Raw genomic sequence first — 14,583 nt, 5'->3', positions numbered from 1 at the left:
AAAACTGCAGGGGAAAATTGAAAGGAGAAAAAAACTGAATTATTAAAAGGAAAGCCAAACAGATCGTTTTTACCTGTAGACTGTTGCTCAAGGGTTTTGGCCCAGTATGTTTGGTGTTAGACAGACAGGTGATTTCTGCATGTTTCTCTTCAGCACATGATCCTTCATCCCCCAGCGACTTTACTTTACAGAGCTACCGCCCAGGCATGGATTAAGTTTAAAAGTAATAATAAAGAAAGGACCTGTTGGCTAGGTAAAAACCCTGCAATCTGATTCGTCACAACAACATGTGCAGACTGCGTTCAACTGAGCATTTAATTCAGCAAATCCATGGTTGTGATCCTTCAGGACTGCAGCTTGGGGTTTGTTCAATTTGTAGCAAACGATCCTCATGTGATCAAAGCTTGAAGAGCTCTCCCCAACATGCTGCTTAAATTAGACTAACACCAAAGTCTCTGGCTCTGGGACAGTATTTGGAATGTTTTACCAGAGAAGAACATTCCTTTACACAGATGTTTCCAATAAAGACGGATGCCAGCCTCACATCTTCAATGGGCTGACACTCACAAACCCCCAAAAATGTCTTGTGCTGTCACCCACAATTCGCTGTAGTTTTCTATCTCTCTCTCTTTCTTTTTTGTTTATGTTATCTTCTTTTCTGTGATCTTGTATCTTGTAACACGGTGAACCAGGTTGTGGAGGAATGCTAGATGTTATTGAGAGAGTGTTAGGCCTCACACGTGTGTGTCTGGACCTTTTGCCTAAATGTGTGTGTACGTGTGATGGACTTTGAGCTGTGGTCTGAAACAGATTTCTTACACATTAGGTTTCAGCTCGCTTGTGGTTTCAGATGTGGGACATATTTGTTTGTGAATGATGTGGTACGTTAAGATTGCTTGTATACACAGGCTTCTCCGCTCAACACACAATTGACACATCATGTCGTTCACATGCAAATTGAACTTCCAGCAACTCATTGAAACTTTAAACCCCAGCTGGTTTGCTGTTTTCAAGCTGAAACAATTTATACTGTAGTCAAACTACTTTTGGCCTTGAGCAAGAATATGAAATAATGAAAATAATTAAAATGGTTACATCTTGTCAAATACCATTATAAAGTACAACAAAAGGCATTTTTAACAGACTACACAGATATGTAGTGTTACACACACACAATCCTGCATCTTAGAAAGTGTCTGGTTTCACTGACACTGATTTGACTGGATTCCCCAGAGAATGGAGGGTTCCTGCTTTCATTTTCCACTCTGTGTTTGCACTTTTGTCACCACAGGCATAAAAATCAGAAAGTATGAAAAGCTAGAGACTCAGTCTGGGAGTCGACTTGGCCTCACAGGGTTATTTCTGATATGCTGCAATCAGTGAAGTCCCTAAAGAGAACACTGCTGAGTGTATGAGAGTCTTCTCAATGAACGACTGCCATGGACAATCTTTGTGAATTATTGCACAATAGTTGTCTAGTAATATTGAATTATTTCAATAAAATATTTGACTTAAAGCAGTAAAAAATCCATTACACACAGAATGAAGGCCCTACCTTTTATAAAGCCTGATAAATCTGTTCGGAGGCAAAAAAAAGACCATAAATTCTTACTGACAACCTGACGATAGCTAACTAGTTCAGTAGAAGTCATGTTAGTCATGGTGCAATAAAACAGTATTGGCCTACACTGGCCTTCCATATATTGTCATGTATCTAAAAATCAAAGTCAAACTTTTACAGGTTGTCATGTGAGTGAATCCAGAAGGAAAGAGAGAAAGTGAAAAAAGGGCTGAGCTTATTTTTTTCATGTATCTCCATTTTTCTCTTCCTCCCTTCTCGAAGGGTCAAAGGTTAATTTTAGGCATAAAGTATAAGATGTATGCCTTTTGAGTAATGGTTGTATGATGTGTATGGAGAAACCGTAACAGTGTGCAGTTGTTAACCTCTGCTGAAGGCTGAGAGCAGCTAAAGATGGTGTGGATGAGCTCCACCATAATGAAACTATATTGTGATAAAGCGAGAACCATCACTCGCCAGGAGATGTTGTGAATGTCCGTAAAAGATGTTAAATGATGGCTCAGCCCGCAATAGCACTTATGTGCAAGTGAAATTTATTTACAGTGCCAAAAAAATAAATACAGTCCAATAGTGAAAAAAATATATATACAGGTGCACAAAGTACCAAAGAAACAACAAACAGAAAAATAAAGAGGGAATAATCCAAATGAAGAAAAAAAAAAAAGTCAATATACCGGTAAGTATCTACAATATACAGGAGTTGGAAAGCTCGCTTGAGGCACCACAGTTGCACTCTCGCTCCGACTTGGTAAACAAGTCATGAGTTTTAATCTGGCCTGCCCTTATATAGGCCAGACTCCACCCCCTTCACGTGGGACTTCTCAAATGGGTAATAACAGACGGTAAAAACCCACTACTTCAGGCATTTCTACTTCTTTTACACAAATAATTAATACTAAACACAAACTCAAACACATAATCAACAAATAAAACATTAAACACAAAAATAATACATTTAACCATTTAATTCATATACACACAAAAACAAGGTACCCCCTACTAATATAAAATAATCGTTTGGCTGGTTTCCGGTGCGCTGCGGCAGCGTGGCGCAGTCAGTGACGTCATAACTGATCGCCGCTCGATCGCTCTGGTTGGCAGTGTCTCACACCGGAACACCGACCATTGCACGCCCAATTCAATATAACAAACACTGACGAGACAAGACAACACCAAACAACGCGCAGTGTGAGTGTGTAAAATGTCCGGGGTTATGAATATTGACGGATGTGGAGGGGAAGATGAAATAATGTCCAACGCGTATGTGCCATCGGGACCGCGTGTGCACCCGCGCTGCCGACGGCGGAACAGCAGGAGGGAAACGAGCGTGAGTTATTACAAAGGTAAGTATTTCTGCTCAAGTGTGTGTGCGTGCGCGTGTGTGTGCCAGTGTTGCCCAGCAGTGACAATTAGGTCAGCTTTGTCACATATATAAAGATGCCCCAATCACATGAAGTTAGACTCCAGACATAGTTAGCGCATACAAGTACAATCACTCTCTTCCCTTAACATTGCTGCTTGTTTAAAAGTTACTTGAAACTTACAACCTGTTACTACCCCCTCAAAATGTTACTATCATCTCACATTAAGCAGCATGTCTGTTTCCAACATTTATAAGAATTCAAAATATTAGAATGATTTCTGAAGGATCATGTGACACTGAAGACTGGAGTAATGGCTGATGGAAATTCAGCTTTGTATCACATAAATAAATTATATTTTAAAGTATCTTAAAAAAAAGAGACACCAGTGCTATTGAAATTGTAATAATATATCACGGTATACTGTTTTTACAGTTTTTTATTAAATAAATGCAGCCTTGAAAAAAAAAAAAAAAAAAAAAAAAAAAAAAAACACCTTAAAAATCATAGTGATCCCAAACCTTTTAATTTAACTTTTTGAAAGAAAAGACAGTAATGTTATGTGTAATGTTACAAAATGTTGTTCTTTTAGGTGTTCGTTCCTGAAAAAAAAAAAAAAAAATGAATCACTGTTTCCACAAAAACATTAAGGATCATTGTTTTCAACATTTATAATAATAATAATTTAAAAAAATCACATATTTGACTGATTCTTGAAGAATCATGTGACATTGAAGACTGGAGAATTTTTTGGGTTATTAAAAAAATATTTAAAAAAATGATTTACTTTATATATTTATATATTGTTTTTACAAATGGGGATGTCCCTCATTGAGGCGTTGTCAGATTTAGCTCACCTTTGGGGACAAAAAGCATGTTCACACACATCTTAGAAAAAAGTCATTGTAAATAAGAAGTTGAGGGAAAGAGGTAGATGGAAAGTGAAAGACTAAGAGAACACAGGTGACAGTTGAAAGAGGAAAATCATACAGAGTGTGAGGAAGGAAAGACCTCTGAAGTAACGTGCCATTACCCTCTGCCACGACCCTGTGACTGCTTGTTGACACTCTCTCATGACGGCACTTGAACAAAAGAGAGAGAGAGACAAAGAGAGAGGAAAAAAGAATGTTCTTTATGATGGATGAGGGGTTCTCCTGTTACGTTTGGAGGGAGTACAGCTGTGATGAGCTGCTAAGTGCAGACAAACAAGTGGGCTACATCAGTGATGGCTGCTTAACAGGCAGCGGTTTGGTATTCACCCTCCAGAGCCAGGCTTGTAATCACAGCCATGTTGAACATGAGGGCAGACACAGACCAAAACAGAGACACAAGTGAGGACTGGCTTCAGCTGAAACATAAACAATCCTTCACCCTTATTCCTCTGGGAGAGACATGGAAAGAGACTCATTCTTCTTGTTATTCACTATATTAGAAAGACTGAGAGATGCTGTAGTGAGGCTAGATGTGGTTGGACTTCTGAGGAAGATCTGCCAAAATGCAACTGTCACTCTATGTCTAAAGGTTTCGTCATTGCATTGCTCTGATATGATGAAGAGTCTGTCAATCAAAAGAAGAAAAAAAACAACAACAACAACAAACAACAAAAACTTCTGTGGAGCTACTGTATACAGTGACCTCAAAAAGTATTTACACACTTACAAATGTGTCAATATCACTGCATTAGATACAAGAAACTAACATTTCACACTTAGAAAGTGTTTTATATGCTTTTATGTCTTCATTTTGAACAGTCTATCAATATTTAATAATTAAAAATTTTGACACTTTGTATGTAATGTAAGACTTCTATATGTAAATAATGGGTGGAAAATTGTCCCATCTCAAGTTAAAAATAATAAAGTCACACTTGATATCACAATTAAATGAAATAAAAATTGCAATAGTGAGAAACAGTCACAATTACAAAATACAAATTTGTAATCCCTTCTCATGTTTGCAACTTTAGTTGTGGCTTTATGAAATATAAAACCCCAAATGTCCAGAGATAAAGTTGCAGTTGTGAGAAATCACAGTTGCTTTTTATTTATTTTTTTTAGGGTGGAAACATAATTCCATAGTTTCCCGGCTCAAGAAAAAAACTATCTATCAGGCATCATTTGTTGTGTTACCTAAATGTACCGAAGCAATTTCACTTCAACCGTTCAACAGATAATGTTTTCCACTGAACTAATTTGTAGCCCTTATTTCATCACCAGTGTATTTCATGACTCAGAAGTTTCTCAATCCCTCATGTTGTCCCACAGCACAGGCCCAGCGTCTGCTCCTTTAATAGGAGACGTATGGAACTGTCAGCAGAGATCCAGCCGTAGGAAAAGTAGCATTGACGTAAATGTGTTTGTATGTGAGGAGCTGGTGGTAAAGCGTACACTTAATGGTCGTGGTGAACCACAATTGAGTTAGCACATTTTGAACTTTAGTGTCCCTCGGAGTGAGGCGGAGGGGAGAGAGGATGGCACCCAGCACAACCCAAAGCATATGGTCTGTTGTTTGTCTTAGTTACCAGCAATCTAACAGAGAGCAGTGACTATGTGTCAACAGACAGATGCCGGGTCTGATGTTTTGTTTACCCTGTGAAAATAGGTGTTTCCACATGATGCTCAGCATTTATTTAGAATAGTGATGTTTTAGAGACAAACAAATAGACAGTTGATGTCACAAGAAAATGCTTTGTCATTAGTCACAGCCGCTCAACTTGATGCCACGTTTCCATTGTTGAGGGTATTTCAAAACTTCAGATTCTTCTTTGATTTTTTTGCTCTTTTTTTTGTTTTTTTTTTGTTGTTGTTTTTTTTGCTTTCAGACTTAGACTAGGGAACAAAAATCACAATGTGGAGAATTACTTATTAGAAATAATTGTATGAAAATTTGAGAATATAATCATTATCATCAATCTATCTATCTATCTATTTATCTATCTATCTATCTATCTATCTATCTATCTGTCTATCTGTCTATCTGTCTGTCTGTCTGTCTGTCTATCTATCTATCTATCTTCTGCCTTGCTGCTTTGCTTTCTTATAAAGAAATCATTGTAGCCGTAAGATGTCTCAGGACACACACACACACACACACACACACACACACACACACACACACACACACACACACACACACACACACACACACACACACACACACACAGCTGCTGTCAGGATGCCCTGATGTTAAGTGTCACAATCCATCATGTGTTTAGGTTAAAGAGTGATTCCCCTTCCTGCACTACACACTTCACACTTAGCTGAGCTTTTCTCCAGGTCAGTACACAATACACTGGTAACCTTTATACCACTAACATCATCAACATCCCTCTCTCCTCTCTCCTCTCTCTTTCTCACACACACACTTTTTGAGAGAGAGAGAGAGAGAGAGAGAGAGGAAATATATTTATATCCCATGTTTGATGGTGTTATTTTTCGAGAATGCGGTGGTGTTGCTACGTGCTGTTTTGGGATATTTATTGGAGAGAGGTGAGAGGAACAGAGAAGGATATCCAGGCCAAACACTGGTCCACATTTGAAGTGCTACTGTACCCCTGCTGAGGTAACTGACCTGGCAGCGGTGTTGCTGTCTGCAAGTGTGCTGCTGACGTCAGACACACAGGGAAACATTGTCATTGAACAAGAAAAACACGGCAAAGGGCCATGTCGGTTTGTAAGCATGTATAATAAAGGTCAGGTGTAATTTGTCATGTAGGGGATCTGTCTTGTGTAATGGATTCTAAATATAACCTGTAACAGAAAACAATAATGGTGTTGTGACTGTTTTTCTGTCAAAATACATCATGCTTTTTTAGAAAACATTATTTTTTTTTGCTTTGTTTTCAGAGATTGAATTCATGAATGTTTTTAGTGTCACACTTATTTCTTCCTTTCCCAGTCTTGAATGAGAGAGAGAGAGGAATCAAACAACAACAAACACTTGCATGTTTTGCACCCAAATCACTGGCATGTTTGTCAGTTATTAATTTGATTTAATTTAATTTGGAAAACATCTTGAGCAAGTTTCCTGCTGCTCGCTTTGAAGTGACAATATTAAATAATAAAGCCCAATTAAATATAAATCACAGCGGGTCCTCTGTCGGCATTTGTGTGATTGTGGGATGTTTTTAGAGCATATTTGATCATTCTCTTTGCCTGTTTTCCTAACAGACCTCATCTGGTTTAATTGAATAGTTTCTCTTGCTGAGTGTGTGTCTCTCGTTGTTGTTGCCCACCAATCATCCTTGTCTACTTCCTTGAGCACGTAATGCATGCAGTAAATTATTTAGACCAAATTAATTTTACAGCACCTTGTTTCCACCGAGCATGCCAACATCTGTTGTCGAGTCACAAGTTTACATTGTTGGTCATTACTTTCCACAATGAGCAAAATGTTTTATTAACATCCCCAGGGAAACCTCCTTTGAATCAGGCAGAAACGCTGCTGCTTACTGAACCTCCTCTGAACTTCAATAATCAAAGCTCGGCTGTCGTTTGGACGGCGTTGTACTCGCCCTTCTCCCCTAAGCTTGACACATTCTGCTCGAGCGATTGAGCTATTGGACATCGCAAACCTCTGTCAGGAAAGTGCTGACTGCAGTGAAGTAGCACTCGCTGTGAAAGTGGTGTCGTGCCTTCCGTTTTTTTTTTTCTGCTTAGACTAATACAATCCTTTCCCCTATTGTTTCTCTAATGATAGTAACTGGAGGGTGTAGTGCTGAGGTATTAAAAGAGAACTTGACTTGACATGACATACAGCCAAGTATGGTGACACATACTCAGAATTTGTGCTCTGCATTTAACCCATCCAAAGTGCACACACACAGCAGTGAACACACACACCGTGAACACACACTTGGAGCAGTGGGCAGCCATTTATGCTGCAGCACCCGGAAAGCAGTTGGGGGTTCGGTGCCTTGCTCAAGCGCACCTCAGTCGTGGTATTGCCGGCCCGAGACTCGAACCCACAAGGGTTAGGAGTCAAACTCTCTATTCATTAGGCCACGACTTCCCCACTGAAGGCAATGTAGGATACACCTAAAGGCTGTAACAGTTTAGGAACATTTTATTAAGAAGAAAAAAAAAAAACATAAAAACAATAATAACAAATATACACTACCATTTATTTAAATAAATTAATACTTTAACAATGACATATTATAGTGTTACAAAAATGTTCTACTATTCAAAAAAAAAAAAAAGTCTTTTGTACTTTCTTATATCAAAGAATAATAAAAATATTAAGCAGCACAGCTGCTCAATAGTAATAAGAAATGTTTCTTGAGCAGCAAATCAGCATATTAGAATGATTCCTTAAGGATCATGTGACACTGAAGACTGGAGACATGAATTCTGAAAATTCAGTTTTGCCATCACAGGAGTAAATTATGTTTTCAAATTAGATTCAAATAGAAGACAGTTGTTTTAAATTGCAATAATATTTCAAAATATTATCTGTTCTTTTTCCCTTTCTCTGTATTTTTGATAAAATAAATGCAATATGGTGGGCATATGGGACTTTTGTGCCCCTGAGTTTATACATGTTTCTCTGCTCTATTCTAATTATTGTATATTAATTAGTGTTCACGCAAATGTGAATCTAATACATTTTTTTGCGATTTTTACACTACCGGTCAAGAGTTTGGGATCAGTAAGACTTTTGTTTTTTAAAGAAGTCTCTTATGCTCATCAAGGCTGCATTTATTTGATCAAAAATACAGAACCCCCCCCATGCAGAAAAAATGCAAAATGTTATTACAATATAAAATAATGGTTTCTATTTTAATATCCTTTAAAATATAATTTATTTCTGTGATGCAAAGCTGATTTTCCATCAGCCATTACTCCAGTGTTAAGTGTCACATGATCATTAAGAAATCATTCTAATATACTGATTTATTATTAGAATTATCAATGTTGGCAACAGTTGTGCTGCCAAATATTTTTTTGGAAATGGCAATACTTCTTTCAGGATTCTTTGATGAATAAAAGTTAAAAAGAACAGCATTTATTCAAAATATAAATCTTTTCTTACAATATAAATCTTTGTTATCACTTCTTATCAATTGAACACATGCTTGTTGAATAAAAGTGTTAATTTCTTCAAAAAAATAAAGAATAAAAATGTACTAACCCCAAATCTTTGAACTATAGTGTATATTGTTAGAAAATATTTCTATTTTAAATAAATGCTCTTCTTTTTATCTTTTAATTCAACAAAGAATCCTGAAAAAAGGTATCACAGGTTCCAAATAAATATTAAGCAGCACGACAGTTTCCAGCACTGATTAATAAATCAGCATATTAGAATGATTTTTGAAGGATCATGTGACACTGAAGACTGGAGTAATGATGCTGAAAATTCAGTTTTGCATCACAGGAATAAATTAGATTTTAATATATATTAAAATAGAAAAACATTATTTTTTATTATTTTAAATATTTATAATTTTTAAAATTTTTTCTTTTTTTTTTTTTTTTATAAATGCAGCCTTGATGAGCGTAAGAAACTCCTGTAAAAACATTAAAAATCATTCTGATCCCAAACTTTTGACCGGCAGTGTATAACATTTGTAAAATGTGTTTTTTTTATGCGTACATCACTTAGAATATGCAACTTTTAAAACTTCTAAAAAAATATTATTGTGACAAAGTAATTAAAAAAAAAATACTACTACTAATATTTGTTATTCTTTTTTTTTCAGTGTAGATTTGACTAGTTAGGTTCCAAAAGACAGTGTGAGTGGGTAAGCAACTGCACAAAATGATGTTTATTGAAAAAATTGTTTATTGATGAAGCATAATAAGATTATACGCTACAACAGTGGAACCATTGATTCAAAATCAATAACTATTGAATAACAAAGTTTTTTAGCATGTTTTTAGTTTTATTTTACAGTAAATACTGTCTGTCACAGTTTCCGTCTCTCTCTCAGCATATTCTTGTTCTGTCACTCTCTCTTTACTTCTGTATTCTGTAATGAGCGTGCGCAGTGACTGGTACTGTGCCAGCGACAGATGTGCTCAGTAAAATGACTAATTGAAAACCCAAAACAAAATCAGCAGCCTGGCTATTTGGCCCCTTTAATAAGAGACCTAGATGAGTACATACACACATGCACACACACCTCTCATCAGGCAAGCCATTAACAATCACCAGGAAAGATGAAAACAACGCTTGGTTTATTCACTAAATGAAAGCACATAACTAGATGCTATCCCAAGAGTGCATTTCCAGTTTTAATAATACATCAAGGAGCCATGGCCCCAGCACACACACGCTTTACACATGAGCCAAGCAAACACACACACACACACACACACACACACACACACACACACACACACACACATACAGATGCGAGCAGATAAATCCCAGTGCTGTGAATTTAGCAGAAGGATACACAATCCGGGATATGAGCTAGCTAACAGAATCGAGAGGTTACCAGTGAGAAGTGTCAGTAGGTCTCCAGCTAAACACCACTGAGTAAACCCTTCCATTTCGGAAAACACATCAACAAGCTGTGCTCCATTTTTATGCCCTCTTTCTTTTCATCTGCTCTTTCGTTTTAAGAGGTTCTGCAGCTTCAAATTATGGGCATGAATAATACAATACCATCTAATTAAAAACTGTTGTTAAATATGCAAAATTCTAATGATAATGAGATTGTGCAATACCTTGGAGTAAAGCACATTATAAATTACTTAGGAGAGCGAGACGGATTGACCCGAGCAGAGCTCATCGAATGTGCCTTCAAATATTGAATGTGTGTGCAGATGTGCATGTGTGTGTTCCTTAGCAACATGGATGGTGTATTCTCCGTCTTGTTAGTCATGTTAGTGCACAAAGAGCGTATACGATCAAACAGAGTTATCACATCTATTAAAACAAGAGAGTGGATATATTATTGAACATCCTTCTGCGACAGTGATGGATTCTTAAAGGGATAGTTCACCCAAAAATTAGGATTCTGTCATCATTTACTTGCCCTTAAGTGTTTTCGTCTGTGTAATCAAAGTAAAATAACTCTGGACCCCACCAACTTTCAGTGTATGGACAAAAAACACAGAGTCATTTTTCAAAATATTTTCTTTTGTAGATATAATACAGGAATGACATGAGGGTGAGTAAATGTTAAAGCGGTCATGAACTGCCTCTGTTTTTTATTTTGTATTGTATTTCATGGCGTATTGTAGACTCAGAAGTAAACACCTGCTGCTATCATTGGCTAACACTTTATGTGTCCTTCATGTCCTTCACTGATGGTGATTTGGGTTAAAACCACATAAGTACTTTCTTTTTAACATGTATTTTACTTTTTAACACATATTTAATATAAATACAATCTTTAAACAGACAAAGCATTAGTGATCACGCAATAAAAACAGTTACTCACACTTGTGTTGCGACATTACTGTCGATCCAATATAGTCGGCACAGGATCGTCTTTCAGTTGCACTCTTTCTGAACACCCGTGTTTTGTTTGCAAATTAATCTGCATGAAAATGAAGTGAACAAAGGACCGAGTTCTTACTGAAGTGGTCTGGAACTTCATTAAAAATAAAGTTCATCCACTCTTTCCTAACGTTGGGGTCAGAAGGAAGGCAATAAAAGCACAGTTTTTCAACAAGCCATCTTTATCGGTTGGTTTCTGCGCAGACCTGTGCGTTCGCCTCTCTCGTAAACACTCTGTGTGAATCGGTGGGCGGGGCTAAACGGGCAGTGATGTAGAAGCAGGCGTTGATCATCTTCTGCGGAGGCGGTGCACATCCACACTATTACATCACAGAGCAGAACATTCCAAAAGCTGACGTTTAGGCAGACTTCCTTCAATATAAGCTGTTTTTAGACAAGAAAGTTTTGAGTTTTTACAGTAACCTCTGAAGATCAAGGAAATTTTGGTTTTTCAGTTCATGATACCCTTAAACAGGATTGTCATTTGTGGGTGAACTGCCCCTTTAATTAAATGGTCTGTTGTTCTGATATACTGTAAAGTGGGAACTTCTATCAAAGCTCCTCAAACGTTATCACTCTGCAGCAAACAAGCACAGAGAGAGCAGATACAAGATTGTGCTTCAGCTTTGCTCAGCCGAACAAAGACAAAACCTCAGCAAAGTCTCTCTTTCTTTCTGCTTTCATCCGTTTTGCTTGGTGTTTGGAATTTAAATGTCAAAAATCCACACTTTTTTCCTGTTCTGATCGAGCTTGTGTTGTTGTGTTTGACAAACACCCCTGTGTTCATGGATCTGATGAATATAAAAATCTTATAGTCGTATTTATTTATTTAATTGTTTTGAATGGCAGAGATAAAGAAGCAAAGAGATGGAGCTTGTCATTTTAACAGACTATTTCAGATCTCCCACCATAACACATAACAGGCAATCACATTATCTCCGAGCTCTCACACGGCTTTGTTCCAATGACAGTCGCGATCAATCTAATCGTGCTCATGCATTACATTTGTAAGTGTATTTCAAAATATTTGTTTATTTGTGAGTTTCTTTATGCGAGGGATGATGTTTTTTCTCTTCTCTGTAGCGAGCAGTGTATTTTTTTCCCTACTGAGCTGGTGGGCTAGTGAATCAGTGCATATAATGCAGATATATTTATGTGCTGGGGAGGTTCCGTATTAAAATCACTCCAGTAATATTCTCTGTTTAATAAATTGTGGCTGACGTGAGCGGGATAGATCCTGTAGTTAACGTGAATGGGTATAATCTTTTACGCAGATGGAGAGGTTTTCAGCGCGTGCTGTCAAACACAATCGTGCCATTCGGTTGCAGATGGGCTGGGAGGTGCCTGCATAACTCACCTCCATTTGATAGGCCTCTGAGATGTTTATTAAAATTTTAACAAGACTTTGAGCCTGACAGGTTCATCAGCTATTCAAAGCAGCCCAACTGATCTCTCCAAGATCAGACGCCCGTTTCTCACCCCGTGTCGATGACCTTCCGCCACACAGAGCCATCAACGACTTTCCTCCGAGTTTTTACGAGCGAATAAATATCAGCATGAGGGGCTATTCATCAAGCATTATTATTATGATTGTTTTTATGTCTGAACTATAAACAAATACTTGATTATAAAGTAAAGGGATAAATCTTGAGCTGCGGTTCGAGGGGGCCGGTGAAAGCGTCGTTTAGATTAACAAAGCAGGGTCTCTTTCCCTCCCTCCTTCCCTCTCTCTTTTAACGCTTCCTTTTAGAGTTGGCTGAACATGATGACCTCAGTGCTGCATTGTGAACTTTAAACCTTTGCATACTAATCAAAGTACACAAGACATCTGACCTTGGTCAAGGTTCTAAAGTATTTCATAAAAGAGATCGCTCTCGTATCTCTGAGAGCTGTGTTGTCATGACAAACGACAACAGCGAGTTCAGGGCAGTTTACCTTTTCATTATGTAGGAATATGGTTTAAAATGAGAACAGAGCTAAGGTCATTCACCGCACCAGCAGGAGATGAAAGTGTGTGATAAATGAGAAGTAACAGTATTATTACACGAGAACATCCCCAAGAAAGGGATGATGTGCATGTGTGTATACAATAATATGAAATTACACACAGATTAGAAATGGTTCTGGTTTTGATTGTTTATTCATCTGCTCTTTAAAACAGTTGATGAGGTCATGCACTTCATCAGAGACAAGGGAAACATACTTGGAATTCAGCTCAAAGTTTACGCAACAATAACATGACGTCAAAGCGTGAAGCAGTGGACAGTCAAGGGGAAGACTGTGGCTCTTTGAAGTATCAGACAAGCACACAAACACACAGACAGGATAAGACATTGGTATATAAGCAGTATTGAATTACCTTCATGTTTTTCTGTTCTTATTTATTTGAAGGTTGAAAGGGCTGTAAGGGGGTAAGCAACAGAGAGCGTTTCAATAAGCAAAGGTAGCATTTATTTGCTTTCCAGTTGGGATGAAATGTTTTTATTTTAGAGAGAATTGCCCTGAGCCATAATGAATGCGCCCTTCTCTGCTTTGTGGCGTAGCATTTAACACGCAGATAAATCACACTGGGACTGTGATGCATTTATTCTAATAACTGCCTAATGAATACTAAACACACAACTAATTTTCTTCGCTTTTAGCAGTATAGAAGAATGATAAGATTCATGTATGCTGTCTAGAGAAACGACAGTCTTGCATAGGCTGTGTTTGTTTATTTATCCCTCTGAAACACCAGCACACTTGAGAGGAGCCTAAAATCATTTTTGGATTTCACAAATAAAAGTTTCTAAAATACAAGGAGATTAACATATATCTTGCTAAATTTATTTAAAAATTAATAAAAATACAGTTCAGTTGCAATTTAATATTATTTTGTCCTGATATCATGATCATAACTGAAAGGATTAATTGATAAAATAATAATATACAAGCCTATAGATGCCTCTTATGCTCATCAAGGCTGCATTTATTTGACCAAAAATACAGTAAAAAAAGGAATAATCTAAAATATTATTACAATTTTAATTAAAATATAAAAATATATAATATAAAATGTTATCAGCTGTTGCGATGGGAAAGCTGAATTTTCACTGTCTATCATTCCAGTCTTCAGTGTCACATGGTCATTTTAATAAACTGATTTGGTGCTCCAACAATATTTCAAACAGTGCTGTGTAATTTTTTTTT

The sequence above is a fragment of the Cyprinus carpio genome, chromosome B7, assembly GCF_018340385.1.
Source record: "Cyprinus carpio isolate SPL01 chromosome B7, ASM1834038v1, whole genome shotgun sequence".
NCBI lineage: Eukaryota > Metazoa > Chordata > Actinopteri > Cypriniformes > Cyprinidae > Cyprinus > Cyprinus carpio.
The sequence above is the reverse complement of the archived record's forward strand: the minus strand, read 5'-3'. Positions refer to the sequence as shown.